Source organism: Eretmochelys imbricata, chromosome 1, assembly GCF_965152235.1.
Source record: "Eretmochelys imbricata isolate rEreImb1 chromosome 1, rEreImb1.hap1, whole genome shotgun sequence".
Classification (NCBI taxonomy): Eukaryota; Metazoa; Chordata; order Testudines; family Cheloniidae; genus Eretmochelys; species Eretmochelys imbricata.
In genome coordinates this window covers 15,220,771-15,232,871 of record NC_135572.1, presented here as the reverse complement: position 1 = coordinate 15,232,871, position 12,101 = coordinate 15,220,771, and positions in this window count along the sequence as shown.

Here is a 12,101-nt window from a genome sequence, read left to right as displayed (position 1 = left end):
TGGTGGGATTAACCTGAAATCATTTTGAGATCCAGTTGAGATTTTTTGAACTAGAAATACAGATTTTAAAAAGAAATTATTTTTTCCTTTGGAAAGGAAGTCCAGAAAGCAGTTGAAACTGAAAGCAGATTGTTTTTTCTCTGCTTTGTGGCCAAGCAGAGACAAAAGGGGATTATCTTGTGAATTGCAGGTTTTCTTTGCCTGGAGGCAGGGTACTTAACTCCTGCAGGGAAATTCACAGTCTTCCAACCCAGAGGTTTTGTTTTTTTTTCTTCCTAAAAGTAAATAGGGGGTGTGTGTTCTACCCATTTGCTTTTTCTTTGGGCTGGGTAAGCAGGTTTCCAAGTAGTTGGAGGTTTTTTGCTTTAAGTTGGGCCCAGAGCAGAGACAAGGGAATTGTCTTTTTCTGTAGGCTGACAATCACTATCAGAGAATAGGTATTCTATTCCAGCACAGCAAAATTTTACAGCCAAGTTTTGTTTGTTTATTTCTAAACCTCGGGTGTAAAGTTAGTTAAAAACAGAGAGGTTAGAATGACCAAATCCTCAGCTCGACTACAGCTGGAATTAGCCAAATTTCAGGCTGAGGAAAGACAAAGGGAACATGAAAGACAGATAGAACTCATGCGGCTGAAGAAGGAACAAGAAAGGGAGGCAGAACAACACCAAGCGGCTGCTCACAGGAGAGCTATGGAAGCAAGGGACAAAGAACTGGAGGAGAAGGAAAAAGAGAGGAAGTATGTGAAGGAGATGGAGAAGATAAAGGCTCAGCAGAATATCCCAACAAACCCTAGTAATCCTTCTCCAAGTACCACTTCCCATCCCAGAAAGTTCCCCACCTACAAGGCAGGCGATGATACTGAGGCCTTCCTAGAAAACTTCGAAAGGGCCTGCCTTGGGTACAACATCTCTACTGACCAATACATGGTAGAGCTGAGGCCGCAGCTCAGTGGACCTTTAGCTGAGGTGGCAGCTGAAATGCCTAAAGAACACATGAACAAGTATGAACTGTTTAAATCCAAGGCGAGAGTCAGAATGGGGATAACACCCGAGCAGTCTCGTCGGAGGTTCAGAGCCCTAAGGTGGAAACCAGACATGTCATTTACCCGACATGCCTACCACATTGTGAAACATTGGGATGCCTGGATATCAGGAGCAAGTGTTGAATCTCCAGTAAATTTGCCCTTCCTAATGCAAATGGAACAATTCTTAGAGGGTGTTCCTGAGGAAATAGAAAGATACATCCTAGATGGGAAACCCAAAACTGTAATCGAGGCAGGAGAGATTGGAGCCAGATGGGTGGAGGTGGCAGAGAAGAAGAAAACTGGTCGCAGTTGGAGCGGAGACCAGAAGGGACCACCCCAGACCACACCCTATTACTGGGGGCCGCCCAAGGCCCCACCTACCTCCCAAAGAACCCTCCAGACCCCTTATCGTCCTGCCACCCCGTTCTCCAGCAACCCTCCTCGCCCCAGTGACCCGTCAGCTGGACGATGTTTTAAATGTAACGAGCTGGGGCATGTAAAGGCCAACTGCCCCAAGAACCCCAACAGATTACAGTTCATTGCACCGGAATCACACCAGAGGTCCACAGGCCCAGATACTTCCCAGATACCCTTGGAGCGGAGGGAAACTGTGAGTGTGGGCGGGAAGAAGGTCACCGCGTGGAGGGACACCGGAGCACAAGTGTCAGCTATCCATGCTTCCTTAGTGGACCCCAATTTAATCAACCCAGAGATCCAAGTGATGATTCAACCCTTCAAGTCCAACTCTTTCAATTTGCCTACAGCCAAGTTGCCTGTCCAGTACAAGGGCTGGTCAGGAATGTGGACTTTTGCAGTCTATGATGATTATCCCATCCCCATGCTGTTGGGGGAAGACTTGGCCAATCATGTGAAGCAGGCCAAGAGGGTGGGAACGGTCACCCGCAGCCAGGCTAAACAAGCCGTGAGGCCTAGCTCTGTTCCGGAAACTGCTATCAGGACCCAGTCAGAGGTGATGGACCTGGACCTTAGGCCAATGTCTGCAACAGCAGTAGTGGATCCAGTCCCAGAGACCCAGACGGAACCAGTCCCAGAACCGGAACCAGCTGAACAACCAACACCAGACCCTGTGTCAGCACTGAATCCAGTACTTGCAACCTCAACACCAGAGGGCTCCACTGAACCTGAACTGGCAGCAGCCGATAACCCTACACAAGAGGCTCAGCCGGAGCCTGAATCCCAACATAGTGCACCAGCGGAGAGCGGTTCACAGTCAACAGAAACAGCTCCATCCCCTATATTGCTTCCAGAGGGACCAAGCCTAGGTCCACAATCCAATGAGGGACTGATGTCTCCAGCATCAAGGGAACAGTTCCAGACCGAACAGGAAGCAGATGAAAGCCTCCAGAGAGCTTGGACAGCGGCACGGAGCAACCCACCGCCTCTCAGCTCTTCTAATCGATCCAGGTTTGTTGTAGAAAGAGGACTTTTATACAAGGAAACTCTTTCTGGTGGACACCAGGAAGACTGGCATCCTCAGAGACAGTTGGTAGTTCCAACTAAATACCGGGCCAAGCTCTTGAGCTTAGCCCACGATCACCCTAGTGGCCATGCTGGGGTGAACAGGACCAAAGACCGTTTGGGGGGGTCATTCCACTGGGAGGGAATGGGAAAGGATGTTTCTACCTATGTCCAGTCTTGTGAGGTGTGCCAAAGAGTGGGAAAACCCCAAGACCAGGTCAAAGCCCCTCTACAACCACTCCCCATCATTGAAGTTCCATTTCAGCGAGTAGCTGTGGATATTCTGGGTCCTTTTCCGAAAAAGACACCCAGAGGAAAGCAGTACATACTGACTTTCATGGATTTTGCCACCCGATGGCCGGAAGCAGTAGCTCTAAGCAACACCAGGGCTAAAAGTGTGTGCCAGGCACTAGCAGACATTTTTGCCAGGGTAGGTTGGCCCTCCGACATCCTCACCGATGCAGGGACTAATTTCCTGGCAGGAACTATGAAAAACCTTTGGGAAGCTCATGGGGTAAATCACTTGGTTGCCACTCCTTACCACCATCAAACAAATGGCATGGTGGAGAAGTTTAATGGAACTTTGGGGGCCATGATACGTAAATTCGTAAATGAGCACTCCAATGATTGGGACCTAGTGTTGCAGCAGTTGCTCTTTGCCTACAGAGCTGTACCACATCCCAGTTTAGGGTTTTCCCCATTTGAACTTGTATATGGCCGTGAGGTTAAGGGGCCATTGCAGTTGGTGAAGCAGCAATGGGAGGGATTTACACCTTCTCCAGGAACTAACATTCTGGACTTTGTGGCCAACCTACAAAACACCCTCCGAACCTCTTTAGCCCTTGCTGAAGAAAACTTACAGGATGCTCAAAAAGAGCAAAAAGCCTGGTATGATGGACATGCCAGAGAGCGTTCCTTCAAGGTAGGAGACCAGGTCATGGTCTTGGGGGCGCTCCAGGCCCATAAAATGGAAGCATCGTGGGAAGGGCCATTCACGGTCCGGGAGCGCCTGGGAGCTGTTGGTTATCTCATAGCATTCCCCACCTCCAACCGAAAGCCTAAGGTGTACCATATTAATTCTCTAAAGCCCTTTTATTCCAGAGGATTAAAGGTTTGTCAGTTTACAGCCCAGGGAGAAGATGATGCTGAGTGGCCTGAAGGTGTCTACTACGAAGGGAAATGTGCTGGTGGTGTGGAAGAGGTGAACCTCTCCATGACCCTTGGGCGTATGCAGCGACAGCAGATCCAGGAGCTGTGCACTGGCTGCGCGCCAACGTTCTCGGCCACCCCAGGGCTGGCTGGGCGGGCATACCACTCCATTGACACAGGTGATGCTCACCCAATTGGGGTCCAACCTTGCCGGGTGTCTCCTCGAGCTAAAACTGCTGTAGAGCGGGGGATCCAGGATATGTTACAGATGGGTGTAATCCGCCCCTCTGAAAGTGCGTGGGCATCTCCAGTGGTTCTAGTTCCCAGACCAGATGGGGAAATACGTTTTTGCGTGGACTGCCGTAAGCTAAGTGCTGTAACTCGCCCAGACAACTATCCAATGCCACGCACAGATGAACTGTTAGAGAAACTGGGACGGGCCCAGTTCATCTCTACCTTGGACTTAACAAAGGGGTGCTGGCGGGTGCCGCTAGATGAGTCTGCCAAGGAGAGGTCAGCCTTCATCACACATGTCGGGCTGTGTGGGTTTAATGTACTCCCTTTCGGGCTGCGGGGTGCGCCCGCCACTTTCCGGGGACTTGTGGATGGTCTCCTAGCGGGATTGGGAGAATGTGCAGTCGCCTGCCTTGACGATGTGGCCATGTTTTCGGATTCCTGGGCAGACCACCTGGAACATCTACAAAAAGTCCTTGAGCGCATAAGGGAGGCAGGACTAACTGTTAAGGCTAAGAAGTGTCAAATAGGCCTAAACAGAGTGACTTACCTTGGACACCAGGTGGGTCAAGGAACTATCAGCCCCCTACAGGCCAAAGTGGATGCTATCCAGGAGTGGCCTGTCCCAAAGTCAAAGAAACAGGTTCAATCCTTCTTGGGCTTGGCCGGTTATTACAGACGATTTGTACCGCACTGCAGCCAAGTCGCTGCCCCACTGACAGACCTGGCCAAGAAGAGGCAGCCAGGTGCTGTTCAGTGGACCGGAAGGTGTCAGAAGGCCTTTAACGGGCTTGGGGCGACGCTCATGTCTGGCCCTGTGCTAGGGGCCCCGGACTTTGACGGGCCGTTCCTGGTGACCGCAGATGCGTCCGAGCGTGGTGTGGGAGCAGTTTTGGTGCGGAGGGGACCTGATCGGGAATTCCACCCTGTGGTGTTTCTCAGCGGGGGGCTGTCTGAGAGGGAGGGCAGCTGGTCGGTCACTGGGGGAGAGTGTTGTGCCGTTGTCTGCGCTCTGGAGGGGCTGCGCCCATGTGTTTGGGGACGGCGTTTCCACCTGCGGACCGACCATGCTGCACTGGAGTGGCTTCACGCCGTCGGGGAGACTGGCAAGGGACTTCTTCGGTGGAGTTTGGCTCTTCAGGATTTTGGTTTCGACATCCAACACATCTCGGGAGCTTCTGACGGGGTGGCTGATGCACTCTCCCGTGAAAGTTTCCCAGAATCAACTGGTTAAAATCGTCCTTAAGATGTGGAAAATATTGTTAGTCTTTATGTACTTGGTAGTATATTTAGAGATGCATGTGTCTTATTAACTCTGTTTTTCCTAGAGCTCCAGGAAGAAATCCCAGCCAGTGTTTCACCCTAGCTGAGATTTGGGGGGCGTGTCATAAATATAAGGGGAAGGGTAAACCCCTTTGAAATTCCTCCTGGCCAGGGGAAAGCTCCTCTCACCTGTAAAGGGTTAAGAAGCTAAAGGTAACCTCGCTGGCACCTGACCAAAATGACCAATGAGGAGACAAGATACTTTCAAAAGCTGGGAGGAGGGAGAGAAACAAAGGGTCTGTGTCTGTCTGTATGCTGCTTTTGCCAGGGACAGAACAGGAATGGAGTCTTAGAACTTTTAGTAAGTAATCTAGCTAGGTATGTGTTAGATTATGATTTCTTTAAATGGCTGAGAAAAGAATTGTGCTGAATAGAATAACTATTTCTGTCTGTGTATCTTTTTTGTAACTTAAGGTTTTGCCTAGAGGGGTTCTCTATGTTTTTTAATCTAATTACCCTGTAAGATATCTACCATCCTGATTTTACAGGGGGGATTTCTTTATTTCTATTTACTTCTATTTTCTATTAAAAGTTTTCTTGTAAAAAACTGAATGCTTTTTCATTGTTCTCAGATCCAAGGGTTTGGGTCTGTGGTCACCTATGCAAATTGGTGAGGCTTTTTATCCAACATTTCCCAGGAAAGGGGGGGTGCAAGTGTTGGGAGGATTGTTCATTGTTCTTAAGATCCAAGGGTCTGGGTCTGTAGTCACCTAGGTAAATTGGTGAGGCTTTTTACCAAACCTTGTCCAGGAAGTGGGGTGCAGGGTTTTGGGAAGTATTTTGGGGGGAAAGACGCGTCCAAACAGCTCTTCCCCAGTAACCAGTATTAGTTTGGTGGTGGTAGCGGCCATTCCAAGGACCACGGGTGGAATACTTTGTACCTTGGGGAAGTTTTGACCTAAGCTGGTAAAGATAAGCTTAGGAGGTTTTTCATGCAGGTCCCCACATCTGTACCCTAGAGTTCAGAGTGGGGGAGGAACCTTGACAGAGCCCCATGTGAGCCAAGTCTGACCATTATTCTTCCCCTGCGACATTTCCAGCATGCCAACATGCCGCACCAAGGCATGCATCAAGCAGGCGACGGGTGCATAGCCTGAGGGCATAATAGAGCACAAATAATGCTTAAAGTGGATCAAAACAGCTGGGTGAGCTCACCGGTGTGGGTAGCCTTGAGTTCTCATCCCAGCACTGCCATTAACCTTGGAAATCTCTGTGCCTCTGTTTTCCCCTCCCCTTGTCTGCTCTTTGGGGCAGGCTCTCTCATGCACACCATGTTTTAAACAGAGATTATGGCCAGATCCTCTAGTCTAGGGGTTCTCAACGTCCTCACAGTTAAAAAGTTGTGCCTGATTTCTCATTTAAAATTTGTTTGGCTTTTATTTATAGCCGTCGGTGGTGGTGATTCCTTTCTCTGCGAGATTAAAGAAATCCTTAGTACTGGTATTTGCTCCCCATGACGGTGCTTGTACACTGTAATTAAGTCATCTCACAATCTCTTTTTGATGAGCTAAAGAAGTTGAGCTCTTTAAGTTCCTCACAGTAAGGCATTTCCTCCAGCCATCTAATCATTTGTCTGTTTCTTTTCTGCCCCTGCTCCAATTTTCAGATGTGGACAGCAGAACCTTTCGCTTCTAAGGCCAGATGGGACCATCGTGATCATCTTGTCTGTACAGCACAAGCCATGGAACTTCTCCAGAATAATTCCTACAGCATATCTCAGAATAACTGGATGCATCATTCCAGTACTGGTTTCACCAATGCCATATACAGAACCCAAATAATCCCTTTCCTCCTACTACCCTGTTCATACATCCCAGGATGGCAACAGTCCTATTTGCCACAGCCTCACACTGGGCGCTCATGTTCAGTTGCTTGTCCACTCTGACAACTAAATTCTTTTCAGAGAGTCACTGCTTTCCAACATACAGTCTCCCATTCGGTAGGTATGGCCTGCACCCCTTTTCCCTAAATGTATAACTGCTTTCCACTGTATCAAAAGTGCATTTTGTTTGAATGGGGCCAGGTTAGCAAGTGATCCAGATCACTCTGTTTGCCTGCCCTGTCCTCATTATTCAGCACTCCACCAACGATTGTCTCATCGGCAAATTTTATCAGCAGTGATTTTATATTTACCTCAGGATCATCGATGAATATGTTGAATTGCATCGGGCCTGCAGAACCCCACCAGAAACGCCCCATTCAATGAGGATTCCTCATTGACAACTACTTTGAGATTGGTCAGTGAGCCAGTTCTTAATCCATTTGTGTACTTCATTGATATTGTATAGTGTTATTGGTTTTTGTTTTTTTTTTAAATCAGAATGTTTGTGCAGTACCAAGTCAAATGCATTACAAAACTTTAAGTATATTATCTCTGTGCAGTGACCTTTATCAAGCAAACTTGTCAAACAAACCTGATTTCATTTTTTGATGAGATTACGAGACCGATTTTCCATAAAACCATGCTGACTGCCACTAATTATTTTCCTAACCTTTAATTCTTTATCAGTTAAACTCTGTATCAGCTTTTCCATTATTTTGTCCAGGACTGATATCTGGCTACCTGGCCTACAGTTACAAACTTGCCTTTTTTGAATATTGACGCAACATTGACACTCTACCAGTCTTCTGGAATTTACCCAGTATTCCAAAATTTATAAAAATAGTAACAGCAGGCCAGAGACCTCAGCCAGCTCTTTTAGAAGTCTTGAAAATTATCCAGACCTGCTGATTTTAAAATGTAGATATTTAACATCCTCCTTGATTACTAATGGACTGGAAAGTACTTCATCATCCTCATATATTATAAGTGTATCATTTTGTTTCTTTGCAAATACTGAACAAGACTATTTATCAAACACTTTGGCCTTTTCTACATCATTATTAACAATATTACCATTCTATCTAGTAATGGGCCTATATCATCTCTAACATTTCTTTGTTTGCAGTATACTTAAAGTCCTTATTATTATCCTTAGTCCCATCAAGTTTTGGATTTTTCCTTGATGTCTTTAGCTTCCCCCCAAAGTAACACCCTCCTTTGAGCAGTGTGGTAAGACATCACCAGAGTTCTAAGTATGCCATATAGCAAAAGACTCATCACTAGTGTTCTGGGCACGGGATGGCGTGGAACAAAGCAGGAGCTGTAGCCAAAATCTCACAGCCACATCAGCTTGCAGAGCACCGTGGTGGGAAGGTGCATTCCAGGAAGTCACTTACCGAGAATGTAGATGACCACACCATCCGCGATCCATTACTAAGTCTCCCTAAGAGAGCTAGAAAGGCATTGACAGTGGCCAGTGGTGCAAGGCTGTGCATGAGGTGGTTAGCAGGAAAGAATCCCATCTTGCCCTCTAGGGTGACCAGTTTATACCTTAAATCATGAGATCTAATTGCCCTTATATCCTGGGATGATCAACTACGGACATTATTGGGTTTAACATCACCTAGTTCATTATAACATCTGGTTTTAGTGTTTGACTCCTCACTGACCATCCAACCACAAGAGCTCTCTCTTCCCAGAGTGAGGATTCAAACCTGGGTCTTCTACATCCCAGGGGAGTGCCTTAGCCATTGGGCTACATGGCATAAGGGGGCACCATCACCACTTTCTTCTCTGCTTCGTCCCCCCTCCTGTGTTGTCAATCTTGTTCTTTTTAAAATGCCCAGACACAGAAAGGTTTGGGTCAAACAACATGTTGCGTTCAACCTGAAATGGCCTTTGATTGACCAGACTTTTCAGATTTGGTTCAACTCAAACTGAAGAAATTTTTTTTAATTTTTGGGAGCTGCCAGCAAACAGGAAAAAGCAGTTCTTTGCCCAGCTGTAAGCATTTATTCACATCTGGGCAAAGACTCAGTACAAAACATTTCACTCCTCAGCTGAAGCTTGCTGATCCATGAAGGACGAGTGACTTGACCGTGCCCTTCCACACCATATTTAAAGAGTACAATCCCCTAAAGCCACCAACATTAGCTCACCAGGGTGTGTGCACAATGCATCTAGGAAACAGCCTCCTCCCGACTCCTAGATTTCAGAGCCAGAGTCACAACATCTACACAGATATTTTTAAGTGCACTGGCAGAAGCCCCTTATGGACCCGGGCTGGCAGACTTGCTCCCAAATGCAGTGTAGACATCCCCTATGGGGCCGGATTCTGACTCTTACACCAGAATCAGATCAGAACCTGGCTTTGAAGTCTCTACACCAGAGTAGGGAATGCTACTCTCAACACACTCATGTGCTGCTCCACCAATATATGCTTGACCTTCAGCACAGGGGTGGTCACCAGAACAGGAAAACAATCAAAAATACCTTCAAGGAAAATTAAAAGTTAATGCAAACATTTATTTCTAAAAAAGGAAAGAAGTTTAAACAATGGCAGCATTGACAGTGCTCGCGGCATTACAAAATTCAGGCAAGTTTCTGTTGTACAACAATATGTACCAATATCAGACTGAGAACATCTTACCTTAGCACCCTCTGGCTTCAGCTACACCACCATGTTACATCTACAGCACCACAACACACATGAAACAAGCCATGGGGGGAGCGGGGGATGATGCTGCACTGAATGTTTTACACAAAAGCTACCCTTCCTGGTGTGTATTTCTACTGAGCTGAAGGGTAAAGTAGAATGAGGAACTTGCAGAACACATCAGGCGAGAGTAAGAATCAAAGTGAGGGATGAAGTTACTTTACAAGACACTGGTGAGACCTTGTTTAGAAGACCATGATTCCCTTTTGGATATTGTTGTTCCAGGGTGAGACACGATGTGGAGCAGCCAGCATGAGCCTTGGTATGAAGACTCTTTACGAGCGTCAAAACACAAAAGTCTTGCGTGTAAATTCTTAACAAGAAACTAGTAGGCTGTTTGCAAAACTGTAGTCCTGTATTGAAGAGAACCGTAGCCAATGATAAGAATGTGGGGTCAGAACCATCCCCCTTGTAGAATCCGATGATGCAGGGTGCTGAGCACTCTTCATTTTCATGATTTTCAGTGCCCGGTAGCCCCTTGTGGGGTCTCTCTCTCTCTCTCTCTCTCACACACACACAGGGCAGCTTGCACGCACATGCATACACACACACACAGGGCAGTTTGCACTCCTTTGCTAAGTGTAAAGGTTGCTTTGCATATGAGCAACCGAAACACTGGGAAGGCTGGAGGGATTGATTCATGAGGAAAGGATCACAGAATTAAAACTGTACCTCCTGGCCAAATGACAATGGGGTGGGAGGTGGAAACAGAGAAGAGGACAGCAGCCCATATGTATTAGAAGGGGGCTTAACACTAAGGAGGGAAGTGGGTTGTTTAAGATACAAAGAGGCAGAAATAGGAGTCATGTGATCAGATGGGAGAAATTCTACGGTCTGTTATGCAGGAGGCTATATGATCATAACGGTCCCTTCTAGTCTTAAAATCTACACAACGGACTAAGGCTATGTCTACATTAGCACTTTTATCAGTAAAACTTTTGTCGGTCAGGGGTGTGAAAAAACCACACCCCTGACTGACAAAAGTTTCACTGACTGACGCACCGGTGTGGATGGCACCTCGTAGGTGGGAGATGCTCTCCTGCCGACTTAGCTACTGCCACTCGTTAGGGGTGGTTTAATTATGCCGATGGAAGAGCTCTTTCCTGCCGGCATAAAGTGGCTACACGCGAGACCTTACAGCAGCACAGCTGTACCGCAGTAAGGTAGTGTAGACATAGCCACAGACCCAGTCCATACATGAATTTTGTCCTGATTTAACTATTTCAGTTAGGGGTGCGACTTCCTACGGGAATAGTTCTACCAGTACAACTCCTGGGGGGGATGCAGTTATGTCAGTATAAAAGGTGCCTTATACCAGTATAACTTACTCCTCTTTCCTTCAGCAATAAGCTATCCTGGTATCAGCATGCCGGTATAATTGCATCCATGCGAAAGGGGATGCGTCACGTTGGCTATACTGAAATAGTTAGAAAGGTACAATGTGTGTGTAGACAAGCAATGCAGAAAATTCTATTGTGAAAATAGACCAGTCGTAGAGACTGTGGATGAGACTCCAGTGATGGGGCCTCTATTCTTTCCCTCAAGAGTCTCTGATTGTACAGAAGCAAGAGAGAACATGCTTCCCTTGCACTCAGGTCAGGCAAGAACCGAAACAATTTACACCGAATCAGTCTTTCCCATTTCTAATAAGACGGATTTGAAGAGTTTTCAGCTGGCTTAGCTTCCCTCACCAGAGAGGCATGGCTGCCATGGTTTACAGCTAATCTTTGTAAGGGGACTGTTGCCCCCTTACTAACATTCAGTGGGGGTGTTTTAGTTGCTAGCTCCCAGTACTAAAAAGGGGGAAGGGTTGATGGGGAATCAGGACCCTGAGACTGATAGACCACAGGAACAATGGGGAGAGGCCAATGCTCCAGGTCAGCCTGAATGACAGGGCGGGCAGGCTAATCAGGGAGTCAGGAGGCCAGGGAAGTCACATCCTCCGTGTGAGCTGGATTTGCCTGGGTCAGACAGAGTGGGGGCCAAGCTGAGGAGAAAGCAGGGGCCCAAGCTGAGCTGGGGAGCAGAGCTGTGCCAGATCCAGAGAGAGCAGACCCCATCCTGGGAGCAGAGCTGCAGCAACCAGAGCCAGAGGGGCCAGGAAAGCAGCCCAGGAAGCAGGTCAGTGCTGGGAGCAGAGTCACAGAAGCAGCCTGCAGAGCAGACCTGTCCTGGGAGCAAAGCTGCAGCAACCAGAGCCAGAGGGGCCAGAGAAGCAGCCCAGGGAGCTGGAGGCAGAGCAGCAGCAGCCGTGCAGAGACCGAGTGGTGGAGCTGGGGCTGGAGCAGTCTGGAGCTGGGTGCGGTGAGCAGCTGGGGAGAATGAGGGGGACCCTGGGCAGCAGGCCCAGCACA